Consider the following 13,964-nt stretch of genomic DNA (forward strand, 5'->3'; position numbering starts at 1 on the left):
TTTGTGTCTCACAGGTGTTGGTTTTTACTTATGGTAAACAAATAAATTACCGGCATTTTAATAATATTAATATATATATATATATATATATATATATATATATATATATATATATATATATATATATATATATATATATATTGCCAGACGCCTCAATCCCGTTTGAGGTGGCCACAAACAAATCGCCTCCACGTCGTCCTGTCCCCCGCCATTTCACTGCCTTGCTCCCAACTCACACACCCCTTCTCTCATATTCCTCTCCACCCCATCCCTCCATCTCATCCTCGGCCTCTCCCTCCCTCTACCCCTCTCCACCTCACTCACATACACTCTCTTCGTCAGGCTTTCACCCTCCATCCTCTCCACATGGCCATATATATATATATATACTGTATATATATATATATATATATATATATATATATATATAATGCATGTATGTATGTATGTATATACACACACGCTAATAAAGTAAGTATCAGTCTTGAGAGAGAGAGAGAGAGAGAGAGAGAGAGAGAGAGAGAGAGAGAGAGAGAGAGAGAGAGAGAGAGAGAGAGAAATGGAACTCTGGCTGAAGTACACTTAGAAGGTTAAAGTAACACTATACCGATACACGGATGTGGAAAGGCAAAGAAGAAGAAGGAAAGAGGGGGGGGGGGAAGAAATGAACCGGGGGAATCTGGAGGGGTTGGAAGGGGGTTAGGGAAGAATGGAACAGGGAAGGACAGGAGAGAAGAGTGAAAAAAGAAAGAGGGAAAGAATGAGAAACGAAACATACAAGAAATGCTGAGGATAGACGAGGTAAAGGACAGATCGACAGAAATGAGACAGAAATACAAGAAGACTGAGTATATGGGAACTGAAGAGAGATAAGAGGGGAAGAGGAAAAGAAAAGTGAAAACCTATCCTCTTGAATTAGTTTGGGCAATGGACTTTAGTGCACAGCGATAAAGAGTAGCCACTTAATGACAGTGAGGACGACTGCTCAGCCACGAAAACTCTCTCTCTCTCTCTCTCTCTCTCACACACACACACACACACACACACACACACACACACACACACACGCGCGCCACTTAGGCACTTCTGGAGGGAGGAAATTATCAAGGGTGTATGTCGTATGGGAAATGGAGGAAGGATGGAATAAGAGGTTGACTGGCGATACAAATGATGGATGGGGAGGAAGGAAGGAAGGAAGGAAGGCAGAAAAAGGAAATAACGTGTAAAGTAAGCTGACGGATACGATGGAGAGAAGCAAACAAGAATATTATTCAAGGAAAGATAACAGGAGGCCTATTGAAATATAAGGTTATCTGTTGGGGTAAAGTTAAATGACAACATTTAACCACCACGTATGAGAAGAGGATAGTGACAGCAGGGCTCTTCCCCGTCCACCTACACCACCGGTATAACAACCGGCAGGAAAAATTCGGGAAAAAATGAATGTAAACATGATAAACATTGTCACAGAAAAGACGGGAAAGTCACGTCTATGATCTATTCAAGTTGATTCCATTGTTAAAAAAAGGTAAATAATATATTCTCTCTCGGTGGTCTGCTATGACGAGTAAGAAAGAAGAGAAGATGAATGAGATTAAGGAAGATTATGGTAAGAGGGAGACGACAGGGAAAGGATAAGGGGGTTGACGTAGAGGTTAACCGTAGAAGGCAAAGGAAAGGACAAGGAGGACAATGAAGCAAATGATGGAGAATGTGGGGAATGGGTCAGAAAAGGGAGCTGAGACACACTAAGTGGAAGAACATGATGTGTGTGTGTGTGTGTGTGTGTGTGTGTGTGTGTGTGTGTGTGTGTGTGTGTGTGTGTGAGAGAGAGAGAGAGAGAGAGAGAGAGTACAGAACTGCCCACCATTTTCTTTAATGTGGAGGTAAACTACAGAATTGTGTGGCTTAGTTTTTTGGTAATTGCGTTTTATGTCCTCCACTGGTAACCACAGAGTACATACAACAAAATCTCCCGCCCATCTCTGTTTGCTCTCCAATGGCGGGATCGTGACTTTACATTCCCTCTTCTGTCTTTCATTCCTTCATTCTTTCCTCTTTTTTCTGCCAATGGGTGACTCTACACTGAGTGACAAGCCAAATGGTTTCTTGTACACCAGGAAACTATTTACTACGCTGGGTGGTAACCATATAACCAAATTTTTGCGCCTGGTGGTTTAGTGGGTAATTATTGTGCTCCAATCAGATTGAGCCGGGGAAGGTTTATATCCAAGGGGTGGTTGGGGTTTATTGCTCACGTAATGCCACTCAGGGATGAGTGAGGCTGGTCACTCTCATCTTAAATGTCAGGACCAACTGCCTAGCCCCGGGCTCCTACACTCCTCATGGGGCAAGGTAGGATTGGATGATATATATATATATATATATATATATATATATATATATATATATATATATATATATATATATATATATATATATATCTGCTGGCATATATATGTAGTTTCTGTTCTCTCTTCATCGTTCTTCTTCGCTTCTCCAATCCCTCCATTTCACGAGCTTCATTATTTGTTCCATAGTCCTACTTGCCCACAAATTAAATTTGACTGGCATACCTTTTCCTTTCTTCAACAAAATGTCGTCCTCCTCCCCATTATTCCACCTCCCTAGTTTTCAGTGTGTTCTTCAGTTTTGTCCATCCACAATTTGTTTCCTTACCCATAGCTGGCATACCCATCCCTTTCCTGCTCATTCCTTCCCATAATATTGTTCCTCATTTCTACTTATTCTCAAAAAATGTCTACTTCTTCCACATTCCTTTCTATGATCATTGCCCTCGTCTCCTTCCCCTCCCCATGGTATTCCCTTAACTGGTCTATTGTATGTTAACCGCTGTTCACCAGCAAAGCCCTACCAGACCCGAGCATCCAGATTCAAGTCCACTACATTTACATTCCACTGCCACACCCCTACACCCACAACAACCCTGGAGTGTAAGTAGTTTACAGTACAGTCATAAAGGTCTCGAATATACTGTTGTTCAGCGGTCTTACTCGTTATGTAAACAGAGAAGACAGAGTAAAAATACAAAGTTTCTTTCATATTATCCTATACGAACACAAAACAAAGTAAATATCAAGGACTTTTCTGTGGCTCAGTGAAGTGAAAATTGTAGTGAAATCTGGACACATACTCGTAACCCATTAGTGTGCTGAATATCGCTTAACATCTTTTACTTTCATAGTACATCTAACGCCTGATCTATCAGATTTTCTACATAAAGAGATATATTTGTGTGTTCATAACAAACTGACAGACACAAATACAAATATACAGACAGCGTCACAGCAATACAGACCTGATAACCATCAACAGAGAAAGATACAGTCTCGTAAACGAACAATAACCAACACACGAAGAATCAGACCATATGACTGAGTGAAAAAAAGCAGACAGATAAACAGAGAAGACAGACAGACTGATAGAGGGGACCAGCATGTCATCTGTGGTAGTCTTTGATTGTCTGTAAGCACATCAAGTCTGTCAATATAAACGAGACGCAGCTGGGATGAGGAAGAGTATTTGTATGCATGGATATTTGCTGGAGAGAGAGAGAGAGAGAGATGTAATATTTTTCCTTCATTTCTTTTCACTCTCACTTCCTGTTTGTTGCCTTTATTCTACTTTATTTTCCCTTCATTCCTCATCCTCGAACGAGCTAATTCTGTTCCAGTTCCTTTCTCTTCTCCTTTATCATCTATAACAATTTGTCTTCCTCTCAGCCAATATTTCACCCCTACTTTCCCATTAATTACTGCTCCACCCTCTCATCATTTTATCTCATGTATTTTCCGCGTTTCTTCTTTTTATTCTACTTTTTTTTCTTTTCTTACTTTCATATCTCCATGTAAACCACACATATGCTTCCCCTTATATATATTTTTTCCTATATTCGTACATCAGACCAGAGATCAAAGGTGGATACATACAGAAATGAAAGAGAACAGAAATGCAAGTATCCGTGGGCATTAATACTTGTGTGTAAATAAAGATGTGGAAGGCATCAGAATTATTAACATTGTAAGGATAGACAAGTTACCTTTTAAACATTCCAAGTATAAATGAACCAGAAGGCAGTAAGGCGTGTGAGAAAGAGATGAAGCTGCTTACGCTCTTGCGACGTAAATCTTGGCGTATGACTCCCCCGGACACCATTACTCATTCTTAAGGGCTCTTCTGTCGTAAATTGATTCTCTCTCTCTCTCTCTCTTTGTGTGTGTGTGTGTGTGTGTGTGTGTGTGTGTGTGTGTGCACTTAGACTTAATAGGTTGTCCCTTGAGACCTAGCGGTCTTTCTGTGTGTAACACTCCTTCACATGTCACCAATGCGATACTAACACCCTCTGTCCATACAGAATACACGCTAGGGCTGCTTCATTCAGACCTGGTGCGATGTTATTCTCGGGGGTGTTTTTATGATGTCAGGAGGGTCTTCTAGAAAATCAGTAAATCTGTTATAATGGAATTCATATCACCAGTCACATCCCCGCCCGTGACTTGCATCCAACTCTGGTCCTCTCGAACAGCAAACAATAACTATATCCACTGGACCACCACCTGTCCTATTTTAGTGTTCAAATGCTGTACAGCTAATGTGGATTCTGCAAAGATGTGTCAGTATCCCAGTAAAGAAAATGCGGGCTACTGACCGTAAGGGGAAAGACAGCAGCCAACGATTGATATACTGTACTTGTGAAACTGAGTACTATTTTGTTCAGAAACGATCCCGCCATTGGAGAGCAAACAGAGATGGGCGGGAGATTTTGTTGTATGTACTCTGTGGTTACCAGTGGAGGACATAAAACGCAATTACCAAAAAACTAAGCCACACAATTCTGTAGTTTACCTCCACATTAAAGAAAATGGTGGGCAGTTCTGTACTCTCTCTCTCTCTCTCTCTCTCTCTCACACACACACACACACACACACACACACACACACACACACACACACACACACACACACACACACATCATGTTCTTCCACTTAGTGTGTCTCAGCTCCCTTTTCTGACCCATTCCCCACATTCTCCATCATTTGCTTCATTGTCCTCCTTGTCCTTTCCTTTGCCTTCTACGGTTAACCTCTACGTCAACCCCCTTATCCTTTCCCTGTCGTCTCCCTCTTACCATAATCTTCCTTAATCTCATTCATCTTCTCTTCTCCTTTCTTACTCGTCATAGCAGACCACCGAGAGAGAATATATTATTTACCTTTTTTTAACAATGGAATCAACTTGAATAGATCATAGACGTGACTTTCCCGTCTTTTCTGTGAATGTTTATCATGTTTACATTCATTTTTTCCCGAATTTTTCCTGCCGGTTGTTATACCGGTGGTGTAGGTGGACGGGGAAGAGCCCTGCTGTCACTATCCTCTTCTCATACGTGGTGGTTAAATGTTGTCATTTAACTTTACCCCAACAAATAACCTTATATTTCAATAGGCCTCCTGTTATCTTTCCTTGAATAATATTCTTGTTTGCTTCTCTCCATCGTATCCGTCAGCTTACTTTACACGTTATTTCCTTTTTCTGCCTTCCTTCCTTCCTTCCTTCCTCCCCATCCATCATTTGTATCGCCAGTCAACCTCTTATTCCATCCTTCCTCCATTTCCCATACGACATACACCCTTGATAATTTCCTCCCTCCAGAAGTGCCTAAGTGGCGTGTGTGTGTGTGTGTGTGTGTGTGTGTGTGTGTGTGTGTGTGTGTGTGTGTGTGTGTGTGTGTGTGTGTGTGTGTGTGTGTGTGTGTGTGTGTGTGTGTGTGTGTGAGAGAGAGAGAGAGAGTTTTCGTGGCTGAGCAGTCGTCCTCACTGTCATTAAGTGGCTACTCTTTATCGCTGTGCACTAATGTCCATTGCCCAAACTAATTCAAGAGGATAGGTTTTCACTTTTCTTTTCCTCTTCCCCTCTTATCTCTCTTCAGTTCCCATATACTCAGTCTTCTTGTATTTCTGTCTCATTTCTGTCGATGTCATTTACCTCGTTTATCCTCGGCATTTATTGTATGTTTCGTTTCTCATTCTTTCCCTCTTTTTTTTTTCACTCTTCTCTCCTGTCTTTCCCTGTTCCATTCTTCCCTAACCCCCTTCCAACCCCTCCAGATTCCCCCGGTTCATTTCTTCCCCCCCCCCTCTTTCCTTTCTTCTTCTTCTTTGCCTTTCCACATCCGTGTATCGGTATAGTGTTACTTTAACCTTCTAAGTGTACTTCAGCCAGAGTTCCATTTCTCTCTCTCTCTCTCTCTCTCTCTCTCTCTCAAGACTGATACTTACTTTATTAGCATGTGTGTATATACATACATACATACATACATTTTATATATATATATATATATATATATATATATATATATATATATATATATATATATATATATATATATATATATATATGGCCATGTGGAGAGGATGGAGGGTGAAAGCCTGACGAAGAGAGTGTATGTGAGTGAGGTGGAGGGGGGTAGAGGGAGGGAGAGGCCGAGGATGAGATGGAGGGATGGGGTGGAGAGGTATATGAGAGAAGGGGTGTGTGAGTTGGGAGCAAGGTAGTGAAATGGCGGGGGACAGGACGACTTTTGCATTGAGGGGCACAGTTGTCAGCCAGTTTCATTCCCCAACCTTCTGTGCCATTTCAACTCTTCCGCACTGGTCTGATGTAAACTGCTCGGTTATGTACTGCAGCTGGTCCTTTTGTCTTGCTTCTTGCTCTTTGCTTATCTGTGTCTTCATATTATTCTGCTGTTCGTCGATTTCACTCGTCTCAGTCTGGACACAAATCTTCTGTGTGAAGAATTCGGTGAGCCAAAAGGGAATTTCTATGTTCATAGCCTGCCATGACTCCTGGATTTATAATGCCAAGGTCTTCCTACCTGGGTGGTAGTGCTAGAAGATCCCTTTCCTCTTGTGTGGGGATGTGGCCATTGGTAAGTGATGGGAGGAATGATTCCCTGATAGCATCCTCCAGTGGTTGTAGCTGTAGCTCTATGTCATGGATGGTCTGCATCACGAAGGTCAACTTGTGCTTTACACCATATGTGATTGCAGTGTACGCTGCTGCTGCCACTAGTACTGCTACTACTACTACTACAACTATTACTACAACAACAACAACAACTACTACTACTACTACTACCACCACCACCACCCCACTCTCTCTCTCTCTCTCTCTCTCATATAATCAGGTCTTGCCTCCTGTGGTTCACCTGTCTGTGTCCCTCTCCCTCCATTCGCTTACTAAACACTCTTTAATTTCTGAATCTTTCTCCCCTCTGCATTCCTTATTACCTCCGCCAAAGAAATTGGAGTAGGTTATGTACTCACCTATGCTTGTCTGTTTGCCTGTCCAAAGGACATCTCCAAAAGTTCTCAACGAATTTCAATGCAATTTGTGGAAGGGAGGGCCACGTGCCAAGGGACAATTGATTTAAAATTTGGAGTGGATCCTGCTCCTACATACTCCACACAATCCCTCCAGGGATCCGGATCCGGATCCTCTTTAATTGCAATGGCATTTGGCGGAGGTGTGCGCTCTCTGAATGCTTTCTGGTTTATAATGTTACCCCATTTTTCCCCTTTCTCTCTTTTCCTCTCTTCTCCCAGTTCCTGATTTAAACTTTATTCTTTACCTCTGTCTGTCTGTCTGTCTGTCTCTCTGTCTGTCTGTCTGTCTGTCTGTCTGTCTCTCTCTCTCTCTCTCTCTCTCTCTCTCTCTCTCTTTAGAACGATCCCCCCTCTTCCTACCCCACTTACCCACGTGTTCCATTCTCCCCTCTTTCTTTTCCTATCTTCCCATATACGCTGTAATCCCTTAAGATTTTCTTCCAGATTGCTACTCTCTCTCTCTCTCTCTCTCTTTCTCTCTCTCTCTCTCATGAAATCTCTACTACCTCACCCTTCACTATTGCTTTTCATTTCTGAGCACTTTCTCACCTCGTCTTGCCATATATCGCTCTCTCTTCTTTCTCCTTCCACCTTTTCTCCCTCTCTTCCCTTACAGGCTATTAATCCCCTTTCTTGCTGATTCTTCTTATTCTCTCTCTCTCTCTCTCTCTCTCTCTCCAACACTGTGGCTAGGTGTAATAATCTGTCAGTGAAAGTGTCTTGTTCCGGCACTTGAGATCTTTACTAACAATTGACGATTCCTATATGAGATAATTCACATACCGGTAACTGATGGAGTTCATAATGCCCAGTACCTGACAGCAAATGTCCCTCACAATAAAAACAGATTAAGACCCACACGACAGTAATATGATTGTGATGATGGGAGAAGTGTATTTGGTGTTATTTAAAAAAAAAATCATTTATAAAAAGTCGATATTTAATCATGTATTATAAATGAACCTTCTAAATATCATAACAGAATTGTCTCCTCAGTTTTAGGAGACATATTCGAGAACGGATATTAAACTATAAATATATCTGAGAAGCTCGACCAAATTAATTCTTTCTCACAGAAAAAAATTATGAAGAGAGATTACAGCAATTTGTTTTCGAGAACAGAAGACCCTTTGGGGGAATTTAATGACACTTTTATATTTCTACCAAATTTACCAGTAATAATTCAAAAGCAGACATGTATTTTTCTCACCTTTCCTGCGCCAAATGACCATGAAATTCTATCTATCTATCTATAGCCCGACGCCCTAATCCCGCAAAGGGTGGCCGGAGACAAAACGCCTCCAAGTCACTCTGTCGCCCACCATTTGACTCCCCTCCCCCCAACTCAGCCCCCCCTCCCTCATATACCATGAAATTAATATCAGATAAACTTATGACAAAAAAAACAGTATACTGTTAGCAAGTACATATGATATCTAGCACACGAATGCAGCAAGCTTTCATAATATTATGTCTTACTGTGAATCTTCTGGTATCTACTGTATTTTACAAACTTCGTATTTCTCTCTCTCTCTCTCTCTCTCTCTCTTTTCTTCCCGCCTGTATCTTTTTAAAAACTTGTGCAATTCTACTTCTTCCCATATTCCTCCCTCTCCTTTCATTAATACCTTACATATTTTAGTTCTTTTTCTTCCCTTTCTGCCTTGTTTATCCTCCTGTTCTATTTTTCCCTCTTTCACTTCCCCTCTCCCTTCCGATATACACAACCATATAGTAACTTTCGTTTCTCCGATTGTCATCTACATTACTCTCTATTCTCTCTCTCGTGTACTTGCTGCTCATTAGACTTTTCTTCCTCAGCTTTCTCCTTACCAGTTCTCTCTCTCTCTCTCTCTCTCTGCTTATTGGATTCTATATTGAATTTCGACTTCTTCCACTTGTCTTATAGTCAGTATTAGATTTCTGCCTCCTGGTCTTACTCCCCCCCCCCTCTGTGAGTGTGTGTGTGTGTGTGTGTGTGTGTGTGTGTGTGTGTGCTTATTAGATTCTGTATTGAATTTCGCCTTCCTCTTCTCGTCATATTTTCAGTATTAGATTTCAGCCTCCTGGTCTTACTCCCCCTCTCTCTCTCTCTCTCTCTCCTTTCATTTTGTGCGTAGTAACCATTCATTCTAAATCTTCCTACTTAACACTTCCTCACCAAAGTTCGATAAAATTGTCGCCAGCTATAGTATAAGGTTGTCCACAAACATCGTTCCAAGACTCATCAGAAGGCATCGAATGTGTTGCAAAGACGGCGCAGTCTGCTGGTGTGGGTGTGTCAGTGGGAGAATGAAGTGAATAAATGATGCAGAACGCTAAGCAGTTCACATAACACACAAATATTCAGCTGGGTACAAGTGATATACTGTATCTCGACCAGTTAATGAGCACTCAATCGGTAAAGCAGTGCGATCAGAAAGTTTCATTGCTTTTAGTATTTTTAACCTTCTTAAATTCACATGTTTAAAAAGTTAATTCTTGATTTTATTCAGCTGAGGTAGAGTCATAGAGGCCTGAGTGTTAGGCCGCTTTCACACGATGCCACCGGTGGCCCAGTGTGAAGGGGCCGGCAACTAGTGTCCTCCACTGAACTCATGCCACTCCTTGGCACGGTTCTCTCATTTGAAAGAATGGCGTCACAGGAAGAGCTCCTCCTCCTTGCCTTGCTGGCGGCAATTGGTGGCGCCGTATGAAAGCTCCAGTTTGAAACAATGCTTTACAGCGAGTGGCAGCAACCGCCAGTGGCGGACACTAGTTGCGCGAACGAGCCACTGCCGGGAGCTGGTTGCCGGCTTGGCAACCACAGTGGCCTCATATGAAAGGCTCCATTGAAAACTATGGGAGGCAACTAATTGCGGCCACCGGTGGCCTCGTGTGAAAGCAGCCGTAATAGTGACGTAGTTACCGTCTCATGATCGGGACAACTGTATCCCAGGTAACGCCAGACCATTTGAGAGAGAGAGAGAGAGAGAGAGAGAGAGAGAGAGTCAGAGGAGCCTGAGTGTTAATACTGGCACCATTAACAGACTCATGGCTGGAACAACTTTAGCACTGTATTTCCAGCAATGCCAGACGATTTTATTCGGGTGTGTGAGTCATAGGAGCCTGAGTGATACAATTAATAATAACTGGTATCATTTATCGCCTCTTGGGACAAGTTTAGTATTCTGTTCGACTTGATGTCAGATGATTTTATCCAGCTGCGAGTGGCACAAGTGGCTGATATGGCAAAAAATTGCAAAACAGTGTAGCAGAATTTTCACTGCATATATACTTGTGCCAGGTTTACACCCACTCACTTCAGCGTATCATCTGACTGTAAACTTGCTGACCTTTAATTGAACTGTACTACATTACCTCACTTTTAAAACCGTACAACATATCCTTCCATTACATATACATTATGTTATACATATGTTCAGTGAGCACATTTGTTACTAAAGTTTTATCAGCACTAATGATACTATGACATGACTCAGGAAAAAATATGGCCTGGCATTATCTGGAGTTGTAGACTAGAGTTGTTCGGGCCATGAGAGGTGTTAATGGTACTGATATTAACACTAAGGCTCCTATGACCCAATTTTAGTGGAATGAAATTACCTGGCATTAGTTGAAACTGAACAGCTGAGTTGTGCCGCCCATATGAGGGTTGATACAACAACAACACATTGCGGAATTATTTTTATTACATACGTGTATCATGTTTCCACCACTGACACAAATGTATCACACAACTGTAACTCGGTGAACTTTACCATGGAAATGTAATTACTGGTGTGATACGCGATGTTGAAAAAAACTTCTTTCATTTTATAGTCATATGAACTCACCCTTCAAATAATTTTAGGACAACAAACTAGGTTTGTTGAAAAACTTTCGTATAAGGATATTATCATATAAGTTTCATTAACCCCATCACCCCAATGATGTCTCTTTCTGTTTATTCTTGCTATCTCCAGGGGATTTTAATCAGCTTAGGAGACTCCCAATTAAATAGAAAGATACAACTAACCCCTTCAGTTACAAAAGTCCCACCAACGCTGAAAAAAATCGTCTGGAAATAGCAAAAAACAAAATACAAAGTACGTAATCTAATTAAAGGGTTGATCCATAATTACAGCTACAACCGATATATACTGAAGCACAACTGGTGTGGTTGTAATAAATTCCTTTCTTGGCCTACTTTTCCTGGCAATTTGTTTTTTCTATCTATCACCTGACGCCGTAATCCCTTAAGAGGTGGCCATAGTCAAATCGCCTCCATGTCGCCCTGTCCACTGCCATTTGGCTGCCCTTCCCTCAGCTCACACCTCCCTCTCTGATATCTCTCTCCATTCAAACTCTCCATCTCATCCCAGTCTCCCTCTCCCTCTTCCTCCCTCCACCTTTCTCACATACACTCTCCTCGCTTGTGTCTAGCTCTCCATCTTCTCCATATGGACCACGGTTTGAAAAAATCACAGATTAAAAAAATATATATTTTTTTATGCTGAAATTGGATATTTTTTTAATTAAATCAGATTTTTTAAAAATGTGATTGTTTTTCCACCCCTGTTTGTGCCTTTGGGAATTCTGTCAAAAGAGTACCATATTGGGTCTTTTTCCCTCCCATTTGCTGCAATGCATCCATTAGGCATGATTATATATATCACTGTTCAAATAAACAGACTTACAAAATTGAATATGATAATGTGAACTGGAAGAGGGAGTAAGGCAGCGCACCACAGGCTTGCACTTCATGGTATGGGGCAGGATACTCACACTGTCAGATACTGAAGAAAGTTGCCAACTTGTCTTTTATATTTTGTCAAATTAGGATCATAATCATTAAACTGAATAATTTTACTATGTATTCAAAGAAGAAATTAGTTCATATGTTAACAATGAGTATAATCACATTTATTGTTACTATCAAAGAGCCTTCTTTCCCCTGTTTTATATATATATATATATATATATATATATATATATATATATATATATATATATATATATACATACATTTGCCTTGTAACAAAAGGCAATCACTGGTGCCTGACTTGATCAAGATCAGTACAGGAAGTGTATAGGTCATGCAGATTTGATGCATCTGTACAATACACATCCATCACATTCTGTCTTCTTCGTTTTTACTGTATTTATACAAAAAATCCATTTTGATTTAAATTATGATTTTTTTCACTCTGATTTAAATCGTTTTAATCACTGTTTAAATCATAACAACCCTAACATGGCCAAACCACCTCATTGTATTTCTCCTGACACTTTCTATCATATCCACATCCTCACCAAAATGCTCCATTACTTCCTCATCTGTCAGTCTGTCTCCCCATGTAACTCCACATGCTTCACTTAAATAACTCATTTCCACTGCTCTCACTCTGGATTTGTGTCCTTCCTATAAGGTCCAAACTTCGCTTCCATACGGCAGAGTTGGTATCAGTACCCTCATGCTGCGATTATTATTTTTTACTTCAATGCTCACTCTGTTTCTCATCACTGTCTTCGCAGACCAGCAATCTTTCTTTCCTGTTCTATCCTTTCAAGTACTTCACCCTCCAAACTTCCATCTTTACTCATCACACTATCCAAGTAGTTAAATGCACTCACATTTTCCATTTCCTCATCATCCAACCTCACTGCACATTCAGTGACTTAAATGCTATAACTCTCTCTCTCTCTCTCTCTCTCTGAACTGACAGGGCACTAATACATGCTATGGTGTGCAGACACACCGTCAACGCCGTGTTTTAATGTCCGTCACGGCTGAATAGCACGGGAATATTTAATAATACCCAAATTACGTGTCAGCTTCACATGTTCACTCACAACTCTTCATAAAGGCGTGTTCTGATTCATGTAGTAAATTTTTAATGGAAAGGTTTATGGGTTTATTTCAAAATCACAGAACGAGGAGGAGGAAGAGGAAACCCTTAAAGGCATACGTTGTTGGACCTGTCTTGTATGACATACGTTGAGTGTAACCAACTCCTTTTTCGAAAAATCAAAACACATGGTTGTAATAAATTTTTATGGGGTTTCTGGCCATGAAAAGAAAGAACAACTCTTCTACTTTCCTGTGATATACTTACTTTAGTAATTATTGAAAAATAAAAATGTTTTATGGGTGACTAAAGGAACCTCACCAAAATTGCCCTTTTTTTTGACGTTACTGAATAAAAAATTAATTACTCTGCCCGTATGAGGATTTAAGATCTGAGATTATATATGCTGCTTCTCAGGTCCCGTGGCCGTATCCTGTAAGTGGCTCACACTTCTGGCTCATGAGGGTCACTGTGGGAAGACACCCTAAAAAAAAAAAAAAAAAAAAAAAAAGGAAAATTTTCACTTTATAAATTTTTTATGACGTTATGGTTCCCTGTATATACACCCTAATGACTGTAAATTTCGTTTGACACTAAACTATGATTTTAAGACCCAAATGATGAGGACTGATACTTTATATGACGATAATATGACGATAATATAAGACACGATGTTTTTTTTTTTTTTTACTGAACTACATCCCCTCACAATCGGTACACAGGGTTT

At 40.7% G+C, this 13,964-nt stretch overlaps 1 pseudogene; it reads left to right on the top strand.

Moving 5' to 3' along the window:
* Positions 1 to 1,560: 1,560 nt before the first annotated feature.
* The window catches only part of LOC145391128 (uncharacterized), a 95,437-nt pseudogene continuing 83,033 nt past the window's right edge, over positions 1,561 to 13,964 (top strand).

This window comes from Coenobita brevimanus, chromosome 17 (genome assembly GCF_032717465.1).
Source record: "Coenobita brevimanus isolate Jiangsu-jjx chromosome 17, ASM3271746v2, whole genome shotgun sequence".
Taxonomy (NCBI): Eukaryota; Metazoa; Arthropoda; class Malacostraca; order Decapoda; family Coenobitidae; genus Coenobita; species Coenobita brevimanus.